The following is an 11,431-nucleotide window of genomic DNA, read 5'->3' as shown; positions in this document are numbered from 1 at the left end:
AAGGAACTGAACAGCATCTCTTTTTAAAAATTCAGCTTGTCCTGTGGGGTGGAGGGACAAACAACAGGCAGATGTACTGAGGCTGGTTTACCAGATGTCTAGACATAGTCTCTTGTCCTTTCATTGGCATTTAAACGGTGTACTTGATATCACCTAGTTTTAAACACAGTCATAAAAATGTGAAATTGCCTGTTTTAAGTTTTACAGTGTTTGCATGACTTTTAAAAGATTGGTTTCTGGCTTCTGGATGAAAAATGTCTCTTTTTCATGTTCTCGAGTCTCACTTTCACTTGTTCTGTTAGCAACAATAGCTACCATGATGGGTATGAGTCCATCCTTTTCACCAAAGTATCTGATTTTGACACTCAGTTCCACCATTCACTTGCTGTGGGATTTGGGGGAAATTATTTAACCTGTTTATTTCTCATCTATGAAGGAAAGGTTATTTTATTCTCTGCCATTCCTTGCCATATTATTGGAGGGGTTAGAGAGGTAACCCTTAAATTTAGTGACTTAACAACTTAAGTGCCTAACAGTGTCTTGACATATAAATGCTCAGTAAGTTGTGGTTTTGGTGGTCGTAGTTCTCATAGTAGTTTTTGTGGTTGTTGTTAATCTCACATTCTTTAATCTCAAAGCATTCTACAGAATAGATAACATTATTTCTATTTTATTGGTAAGAAAACTGAGGTTCAGAGAAGCTTAGTTATTTTTCCTGTTGTCACACAGTTTATAAGTGGTGGGATTAAGATTTGATCCAGATTGGTTTGAGTCTATAGAACAGGTTCGGATGACATAGGATGATCCTTTCACTTACGAACCATATTCTGTTGCTCCTCAGCTACAAAGCTCTGCACACCTTACAATGTCTCATAATTCCAATTTACTTCTAGATCCTTAAATAGATAGCATTTGAGAATAGCCAGCTCCCACCATTGCTTTGAGCAAAACTTTGTTCCTTTTCTATATTTTTACATTGGTTTATTCTCTTCAAGATAATGCAGAAAATGGGACAAAAGGTTATGAAGAAACACCAAGCAGTATCTTTAATCCTGTTTGGAAAAACATACAGGGTACTAGTTTCTGCATGTATACCTCATTAAATTGTAGAGACCTCTTAGGTAATGTCTGAAGTGTAATTGTTTGTAAATATAACCTTTCTCTGAAGACTAATCAGGTGCTGGAAATGGTAAGTTCTTGGAAAGGTGGAAGTGAGAGGAAAGGGCAAAGACTTGAATATTTAACTGGTGATATTGATTATGTAAAATGAATCAGCAAAGGACTTTTGGCTCATGCTCCTGAAAATCCCAAGAGTATCCCAGTCCAGAGCTTTCCTTGGAGATCCCAGGGAAGAGAAAGTACATAACATTCAACTCTTTCCAGTAAGGACTTCAGACAGGAATGCTGCTTCTGTGATTTATAATGCCACCTACCCCCCGGCCCCCGGCCAAACATTGAGAAGAGATCTGCTGAAGTAAACCACTGAGGGAGGGAAGAGAGTTTTAAAAGCCATTCATATCTCAACAACTCATGAAAACACTGTACTAATTGAAAGAAGCCACTCACAGAAGACCACATAGTATATGATTCCACACATAAGGAAATCTAGACTAGGAAAAGTTATAGAGAAAGAAAGTATATTAGTGGTTTCTTAGGGCTGAGGGAAGGTAGGAGATGGAAAGGTGAGAGCTAGAGAGAGCACAAGACTTCCTTTGGAGGGGATGAAATGTCCTAAAATTGACTGTGATGATGGTTGCACAACTTGTGAATATACTAAATACCACTGAGTTGTACATTTTCAATGTGTGAATTATACACTATGTGAATTATTTCCCAATAAAGTTATTTTTAAAAACCTCAGCAACCAACACAGGCAACATGTGGCCTATGGTCCTGCTTTGCTTTCAGCCCACCTAGTGCTTTCTCAGCACCTTTTGGGGTCTTGCCTTCCCTATCCTGCCAATCTTACCGAATTGCCGTTATCCATATGGTCTCAGAGTACCCATAACGACAAATATCTCGGAAGCAGAAGAGTGTTTTCTTTCCTTTTTTACAGCATGCTGATTTTTCTGATCACCCTAATTTGTTTTTGTATATTTCGGATACACACTTGAAGGCTTTAAGGAAAGTTATACACCACCACCGCCCAACAACCATCTGCTCTCCTACTTCTAAGCCTACTCTGGGAAACATTGGAAATGGGGAGGGGAAATCACTTCAACATAATGTTGAATTTTCTCCTCTGTATCCTCAAGGGAGACAAAGAATGACACAAAGATCTTGGGAGTTCATTTTCTAACAAAATTTAGATGTTACCACCTGTGCGATCCATGAAACTACTTAACCTCTCCGAGCCTGCTTTCTCATCTATAGAAAGGGGGTTATTGTGGTACTTGTTAGGCTCATATAAGTGAAAGAAGATGATGTCTATAAATCACTGAATCTGACACGTACTGGGCACTCTGCGGATCGGAGTTATTTATTATAATTGCTATGTTTGCATTACAATTGGTTAGAGTGTGTACACGTCTGAAGTTTGATCTTTCTGATTCCCTTAGGACCTCTGCCCCAGGGATAACCATCTTATTGTGAACCCCCCTTTCTTGTAGTGACTGCCACTCTAGCTTGACCCAAAACAAAGATTAACACGAGTTTTCATCTTATAAAGGTCATGGGTAGCCATGATGGGGGTGGACTAAAGGGCTGGGACTTCAGACTGGCTGCATCGGTTTAGAATTTGCAGACCCACTGACCACATGGTAGCTGGAGGTGGTTATTTCTTTAATCCTTGCATCATTACATTTTGATAGCGATTTTCAGAAGAATCAAACCAGGGGTCCTTGGAACAAATCACCCACAGGTGTGTATAATAGTTTGCACCTGGAAGTGTCTCTGTTTTTCAGTTAGTTACTAGCACCAAGTAAAAGTCAAACTTCATTTATTATCTACATTTCTGATTTTTCTGGAAAACTGAGCACACATTTGTGCATGGCAGCAGCCAGCTGGAACTGAAAAGCAGCTGCCTCCTTTCAAAGGGATGAGCTTCCTCGGTTCCCTCAGTCTCTACCCTTTTTCTTGACTTATTTATATTTCCTGTCTGGTGTCTGGATACACTTGAGTTTATAATCCCCACACTAAGCCTCTGTGTTCCACAGGAATGCCTTGCTTACAGTAGAAAAGATATTGATAGGCTTTCTTGGTGTCCCTAGAAAAATCCCAGTCTATGAGGCCATGTAGAGGGATTAAGGTGTTTAGCACGGAAGTACACAAGGACCGAAGCCCAGCTAGGACTGGAAACTCTGGCTCAAAATTCTGTCCTAGGGTGTTGGCGGGTAGGAGATGAAGCTTCTGGAACCAAGAAAATGTACTGCATCCCTCTAAGTTTAAGAATCAAACTCCTAAGGGACAAGTCACAGAACCTGTATTATTCTCTCTTTTCCTTAAATATGTCAAAAGAGGAATAACTCCATGGCTGCACATGCTGCTGCAGGTCTCATAGCAGATCTCTGAGGCCCTCTCCTCCTTTCCAGTCCAGAGGAAGATCAGCTCACATTTTAAATTCTCTAATAGAAGCACAAATGAGGTTTATGAACCATTAACCTTAGGTCAGTTTCCCAAAGTCTCAGAAAGCATTTTAAAACACTTTAATTACTTTGCTTCACTGGAAACAGATTGTAGATCAGTGCAATTAAGCAGATGCTCGAGGTGAAACATTTCACTAAGATGGACAATAAGCTCCCACCCCAGAACTTCTCGGGGAGGGAGAAACTTCTTTCTCATACATACTCACGGTACTTTCTAAGCAAGATCTGTTTGCATTTCCCAAGGCCCTTCTGCTCACAGTTTTGAAGTCTAACCTTGATTTTTCACTGTACTTGGGGAAAGAACAGTTCTGAGTAAATGAATTTGTAGGTTAAAGGAAGACCCTCTTAAATCTGTTCAGTTCTGTTGGAAATTTATTTTGCAAAATTAAGTCCTGCATTGCTTTGCATTAGTAGGAGCTTAGGAAAGAGCTGATTAGCAAGGCAACTGTGCTGAGCCTGAGGTACAGTTGGGCTAAGAGTATGGACCCTTCTGATAACTTCTTAACTTCGAGCAGAAGACAATGGCCAGAGGCTTGAGGGGGTGAGTGACTTCTTCCTATGTCCCAGCTGTGCTACCACCATGCTGTAGAGCTTAGACAAGTCAGTTTCCTTACACGAGTGTTGCTCTGTTCATCTATGAAAAGATTGGATTGGAATGGATCTCAGATTTCCTTTCTAGCCCTGACAATCTATGATTACTTATAAAACTTATTCTGTAGACATAAAAGGCATAAGAAATCAGGCTACTGCTTTCAGTTGAAGATGGCTGACTGAGTACGTCTTGACAAAAGAAATAAAAGAGCAAGAATAAATCTATGGCAGTGCTGGAAACTGGGGAATGTTGCCATCAGTGGGCCAGAAGTGTTGAGAAATGTGTGGAAGAGATAAAATGTATGGCATCAGATTAATGGCAAGTCCTTAACAGCCTTCAGGAAACTATAAACCCAAGTAGATAAAAGAAGAGACAATTGTAAAACTGAGTCCTTCCAGGAGAACTCTGGAGAAAAATCAAAATCTGAGACAGCCGTCTGGGAGAAGCAATGGTCTACAGGTAATAAATTACAGAACAACAGAAAGATCACACAAATTCCTCATTCAAAATAGAGGCTGGCTGTGGCGCTCAATCCCAGGTTTTCTGGGAAGTCAGCTTTCTACATGAAGTTACGACTGGAGTTTAGGTGCCTAGAGAGAGAAACGGATCACTGCCCTGAGTAACCTTTGCTGAACCCAAGTGAGATGGAGCACCCACAACCCAAAGTCAAGCTTCCCTTGCTCAGTTCATGAAGGGAAGCCTGCATGGATGGGCCTCTTCTCCATTCCAAGCAGCCACTTTCACTACCTGGGGACAGTGACTATAACATGTTTGGAGAAAAGCATCTGAGCTACCAAAACTATCAGTCTAGACTGGCACCGTGCAATAGAACAGTCTATGGTGATACAAATGCTCTATAAATCTGTCCTACCAAATACCATAGCCTGTAGCCACATGCAGCTTGGACTGTGGTTAGTGCAACTGAGGAACTGAATTTTAATTTTATTTAACTTTAATTAATTTAAATAGAAATATAAATAGCCACAGGTGACTAGTGGCTACCACATATGACTATTTGCAATAAATAGCTACCAAGTTGGACAGCACATTGTCCTTTATAAGTATAAACAGTCAAATATTTGAGGGAACTAAATAGCATAATAGACATAAAGCTGAGCATACTGATCCTGAATCCTGACCAAAGTTAATTCAGGAAACAGAAGAGGACTTCAAAGAAAGTTAATTAGTACTCTCAGATCTGAGAAGATGTACCATCCATACAGAAACCTGGGGTTAATGATAAGAATAATTTCATAATACAGAACAAGTCTTGGGAATTAAAATATGACTGGTAATATTAAACTAAATATAAGGACTGAATGTCACAACTTAAAAAATAAAAAGATTGACTTAGTAATCTAGAACAGCTAGCAAAAATATTCTCCCAACCCACAGAGAAGGCATAAAAACTACAACAGAAAAGTTGACATGTGATGTCTGGATCTAAGAAATCAAATATTCAGTAAAGGATGATTTTAGAAAGAGGGTGCAGACATGATGGAGTGAAAGAAAGAGCCAAAGAAATAATAAGGGAAAAGTCCAGATAATTGCTGATAATACAGGTGTAAAATTTCAACATGATTGTTAAATAGGGATTAATAAAATAGAAGAGACATGTCATAGAATTAAATATATAAAATCTATGTTTGTCTACAATAAAATATTAATCTTGTACCGAAACTCTCTGTCATCAGAACTGGGAGGTTGAGAGTGGAGGGTGGAAGAATGAAGTTATGCTCCAAGGACTGTCTTTTCAGAGAGGAGGCCCTAGACTACTGATGGCTTTTGACATTGCTAAGAAAACAGGATCGGGAAATATATTTGTGTATTTAAAAATACGTATAAGTTAAAGTACAAGGATTTAAAAAGGAAGACAGATTTCTATTTTACTGGAGAAATAGAAGCAAGAAAGAATGTTTGTTCAATTAGGTAGAATCTGAAAAGGGAAACAGTTGGGGAAAGATGAAAAGTAAACACCATAAATTAAGATGACAGAAATAAAACCAAACATAGGCATTATAGTAAATATTAATAATTTAATTTGTCCTATTAAAAGACAAACACTATTAGAATTTTTAAAGGTAATTTAACCACATGTTAGGAAAACGGAACTAAAATCATAAAATAGTTAGAAATAAAAGGTTAGAGAAAGCTATAAATATTGAGGTAGTTTGGCAACTGTCTTTTCTAAGAAAAGATTTACTTTGTTTAAAGATGCTATGTCCCAACTGTTTTTTATTCTTGCTCTATTAATATACTCTTATTTTGTAAAATGTTAACCTTAAGTCAGTTACTAAATTATTTTGAAATTTTCAGTCTTGTAAAAATAAATAATCTCAAAGTCTGTCCTTAGGGATATTTGAATTAGAATAATAAGAAGTCAAGCTCCTGTCAAGAATTTTAAAAATAATAAAACCAAACTTACTAATTCCAGATTATGTTCCAGGGCTACAATTATATTTTACCCAATTTCTCTTTGTTTTTATTTTTTTGTATTACAGAAGTAAAACTTGGGCTTTTTTCAGACAGCGGGGAAGATGGTGGATATTCAGACTGTGTGTGCCTAACAAAAGCAGCCCACCATCTTTCAAAAGAAAAGGGTCCTGCTTGGAGAAACTGGCAGAGAAGCTACCACGATACTACAAGAACATTAGTCTGGGTTTGAAGACACCTACAGAGGCCATTGAGGGCACCCAAATGACAAGAAATGCCCCTTCACTGGTAATGTAAAGAGGTGCATCTAGTCTGGGGTCATCACCAAGATGAAGATGCAGAGGACCTCTGTCATCCACCAAGACTACCTCCACTACATCCAAAAGTACAACTGCTTTGAGAAGCACCACAGAACATATTGGTGCACCTGTCCCCCTGCTTCAGAGATGTCCATCCAGATCAGCAATGTTATCACAGCGTGTGAATGCCGGCTCCTGAGCAAGACTGTGCACTTCAATGTGCTCAAGGCTGGTGGGAGCAAGAAGCAATTCCATAAGTTCTGAGACTAGATACCTGCTCACTCCCTCAAAGAAGACAAAATTATTTTCTCAGTCATGGGTGAGGCTCCTGGGGTCTGTGACCTTACTGGAGGAAGGAATTGTCCCTGAGGGTTGAGCAGGATTAATGAGAAAGATGGGGTTCTTTATTACCATTGAGGCATAAAGATGGGAATGGGGGCCAGATCCTACCTCCTGCTCTCTCATCTCTGGATGAAAGCAACCTGTATTAAAGTTCTTCACCTCTCAAAGAAAAAAAAGTCAAACTTGGTAGTTGGAAGATAGTCAAATGATTCATAGGTATGTAAAACACATAACTCCTAACACACATGCACACACACATGCATACCTTCCCTCGCCCCTCACCACCGATCAGTTCTTCAATTGTTGAAATGGTGTGGAGAGCCAGTTCTTCCTCCTGAACACTTTAAATACTCTTTTCTGTTTCTACAAAGAGTTCTTGATACATCTGCTCTAATATATCTATTTGTCCTAAGGTCCCGAGTTCAGGATGTTCTGCCTGTCTGTTGCAAAAATTCATGTTTAAAACATTAATTCAGCAAAATACCCTAGAATGCCAAAGCTAAAATACCTGTTTCATCTAATGACTCCCTAGATAAGAAACTAGGTACAGAGGGATAAAGAAGCTTGCCCAAGGTCATATGGCTAGTTTCTTGCAGAATTGGGACTAGAAACTTAGGGCAGAATTATTATTTTTCTTTCATGTGATTAAAAACTCAATTCAAACTGGCTTTGATTCCCACAGATGAGAAGTTGAAGATCAGACCTAGGCTGAGGCTTAAGCTGACCCCAGTGTTCAATTTTATGTCAACAGAAGGAAGTTTCTCTGCCAGACTGCTTTCTTACACATTGCTTCATCCTCAGGCTCCATGTGGTGGCATTGTGGCTACCAGTATCACCAAATTTGAATCCAAGTTCACATCTAGCTGTAAAGAGCCTTGGCCTCTTATTTTTAGTATCAAAAGCATCTTTGTGTCTCATTAGATCAACTTGGATCATGTGATCATCCTGAATCAATCACTAAAACTACAGCAATGCCTGTTCTGATGGATCTCGTCTGAACCCTTTGACCATCCCTAGAACAGAAAGTGGATTCACCTCCATCCAAAGTACATGGGCTAATAGTAAGAGAGGAATGTTCCCTGGAGGAAAATGTGGGCCCTCTAAATAGGGAAATAATGAGGAAGTGCTGAAGGGACAAGTCTCCTTCCTCCCAGCCCAGTAAGATCACATTGCGCAATCTTCAAAACTTGTGGATTCCTCTGTTCAAGGAAGCAACTGTTACTAAACCTAGTCACCCTGTTTCAGGGGCAGGGACAACCAGGCAGGAGAACTTGGGATTTTTGGAGGGGTGTGAGGGGGAGTGCTGCTTGAAGGAAAATAGTGAAGGATGACAATAGCAAAGCCATCGATCATTTTTCTGTCATCATCTATTGCAAATTCCAGATCAGCAAAAATACAAGCTGTCTGGAGTGACAAATTCTTTCCTAAATTGAAGTCTTCCTGATTTCTAAGCACTGACCCTCTTCCAATTATTGATTCTGAAAAATCAATGGAGACTATGGAACCTAAGATAATAACATTTTCAACTCTATATACTTTCAAAAGTGGCTAGCCAGAGTATCAAATTCAGACAGCCGCCCGTCCTAAAGGCCCTGCTTATGGACTACTTTCAGTCTTGGTTGTGCACTTTAGGAAGTTGTATAGAAAGGGCTGTACCAGGTATCCCAGCCTCTCTTGGACTTAGGATAGTATTGGAAGACCTCTGTAATTTGTGACTGCTCAAAACCATTGGTCTTCTTGTGAAGAAAACATCCAGCCACATCACACTCCTTAGAGAATGTATTTCTCTGACTGCAGCCCTGTATTTGGCATGGGAAAAGCATAGCAACTTGCCTCCAGGACGTATGACTCAGGTGGACAACCCATGTTCCCGTTCCTCCTGGTCACAGTGACTGGATCCGAGTTGGACGAATCAGAAACCTGCTTTAGAATTTTTGTATGGAAAGCTGATAGGAAAAGTTATCTTTTTTTCTTGTGTTTGAGGTTGTAAATGTCGAGCCCACAGCTGTCAGTGACAATGGGGAACAGGGGTTAGAAAAGCTATGTGCAGGAGGGATGTGGGTATGAGAAGAAAAAATGGCCTCTAATACTTATAGTGAGATATTTGCATATACATTTTCAGTTTTTCATCTGTAAACCTCATTAGTGGAAGCTTCTCTCTGATTCTGACAATAGGTTTATGCTAAGTCCTTGTGGAGTAGAATAGCCAAACCAGACTTTTTCCTTCTTCAGCTAAAGAAGCTGCCAGCTGCTCTTCATTCTGGGTGGGATGGAAGGTCATTTTAGAACAGATGTTTATGCTCTCTTTTAAATCTGCAGATATATTCCAAACAGACCCAGATTTGAGAACTATTACAATGAGGCCTTTGGTTTGAGTTGGAGAAGCTACCTATACACTCCTCTTTATTTGCTAAGAGAAGGCCACTTTGCATACTGAGGCCAAGGGTTTTCTGGGAGAAAGGACACTAACATTCTTGCAATCTTTGTTCTGATTATTTTACTTGCGAAGCTCTACTGGAGTAGACTGGAGTGGACCTGGCCAAGATTCAGTGAAACAGAAGAGCAATGGGGCCATTAATTAAAGTAATCATAAGCATAGAGAGATACTAGACCAGTGGTCTCTTTCCCACACTGACTCAGAGAAGAATAGCAAAAAGTGTTTATGGGGATCAAAAATAAATACATTTTAGGAAGGCTTCTGACCTGGAATGTCTGGGGTTAGTTTGTGCCAGGAAGTTGCTGTGTGTTAACTGTTTCCCATCTGTGAGAAGGTTTTAGAGATGTGGGTAGGGTCATCTCCCTGCATCCTATGCTTTTCTTTTTTTTTTTTTTTTTTATTAACCAATGCTACAGCTAGTAAGCAGCACTGTAATCTGAACCAAGGGGCTCTTGGGTGCCCAATAATGTTCTCTACATTTCTAATTTCTGGTGCTGACAGACCAAGAGGCCACCCTCATGGAACTAGTCCCAAGCCAAAGAAGCATATGCCTGTATCATGTGGGACCTTGCACAATGTTTATTATTCCTCTCTATTCCACTTTCATCTCTCTAGGATAAGGGAGGTAAGTGGTTTATGTGCATATGTTTGTGTGTTTTCCTTATTGCAGACAATGGCTAACTGTTCAAGCTGCATTCCATTATTAAGACTTAAAAGAGTACTTGGTCAACTTTTGTAATCCATATATATTATTGGCTTTCTATGTGAATGCATACAGTAGGATAATTTGGTGCTAGGGATTTGGTGCTCATGGCTACTGAGCTGGTGGCTGTTTTTTAGAAATTTTGAGGAAATAATTTACAATAAAATATTTCATATATTCATGTTTATATGTAGAGTTTTAAGTCAAGACTTCTCCTATTTAACCTCTTCTCTATTACATCAATTTGTCCTTTCTTCCATCTGAAGCATCCTGGTGTTCCAGGGTACAGGGAGTGATAAAATTAGAATAATCTATTTTATCCAATTTTAAATACACAACAGTCTCAGATTAGTAATACTAACACCACCTCCATTATGATTCTTCAAAATGTTAAAAGATTTTGGTATATACTCTTCTCATCCCTCTCCTTTTTATTTTTTTTTTTTCATGTTTATTGACATCAAACCTACATAAAACAAATGCTACCTATTTTAGGTACATTTAAGTATACAGGTCTATAAATTTTGACAAACTTATAAATAACCCCATCTGTTTCCCATCTGTGAGAAGGTTTTAGAGATGTGGGTAGGGTCATCTCCCTGCATCCTATGCTTTTCTTTTTTTTTTTTTTTTTATTAACCAATGCTACAGCTAGTAAGCAGCACTGTAATCTGAACCAAGGGGCTCTTGGGTGCCCAATAATGTTCTCTACATTTCTAATTTCTGGTGCTGACAGACCAAGAGGCCACCCTCATGGAACTAGTCCCAAGCCAAAGAAGCATATGCCTGTATCATGTGGGACCTTGCACAATGTTTATTATTCCTCTCTATTCCACTTTCATCTCTCTAGGATAAGGGAGGTAAGTGGTTTATGTGCATATGTTTGTGTGTTTTCCTTATTGCAGACAATGGCTAACTGTTCAAGCTGCATTCCATTATTAAGACTTAAAAGAGTACTTGGTCAACTTTTGTAATCCATATATATTATTGGCTTTCTATGTGAATGCATACAGTAGGATAATTTGGTGCTAGGGATTTGGT

General features: G+C 39.2%; 1 pseudogene; it reads left to right on the top strand.

Moving 5' to 3' along the window:
* The first annotated feature begins 6,713 nt into the window (after positions 1-6,713).
* Positions 6,714-7,172, top strand: LOC150009210 (small ribosomal subunit protein uS17 pseudogene; annotated as a pseudogene).
* The last annotated feature ends 4,259 nt before the right edge of the window (positions 7,173-11,431 follow it).

This window comes from Furipterus horrens, unplaced genomic scaffold (genome assembly GCF_987537825.1).
Source record: "Furipterus horrens unplaced genomic scaffold, mFurHor1.1.pri manual_scaffold_5, whole genome shotgun sequence".
Classification (NCBI taxonomy): Eukaryota; Metazoa; Chordata; class Mammalia; order Chiroptera; family Furipteridae; genus Furipterus; species Furipterus horrens.
This window is presented reverse-complemented; position numbering and strand designations above follow the sequence as displayed.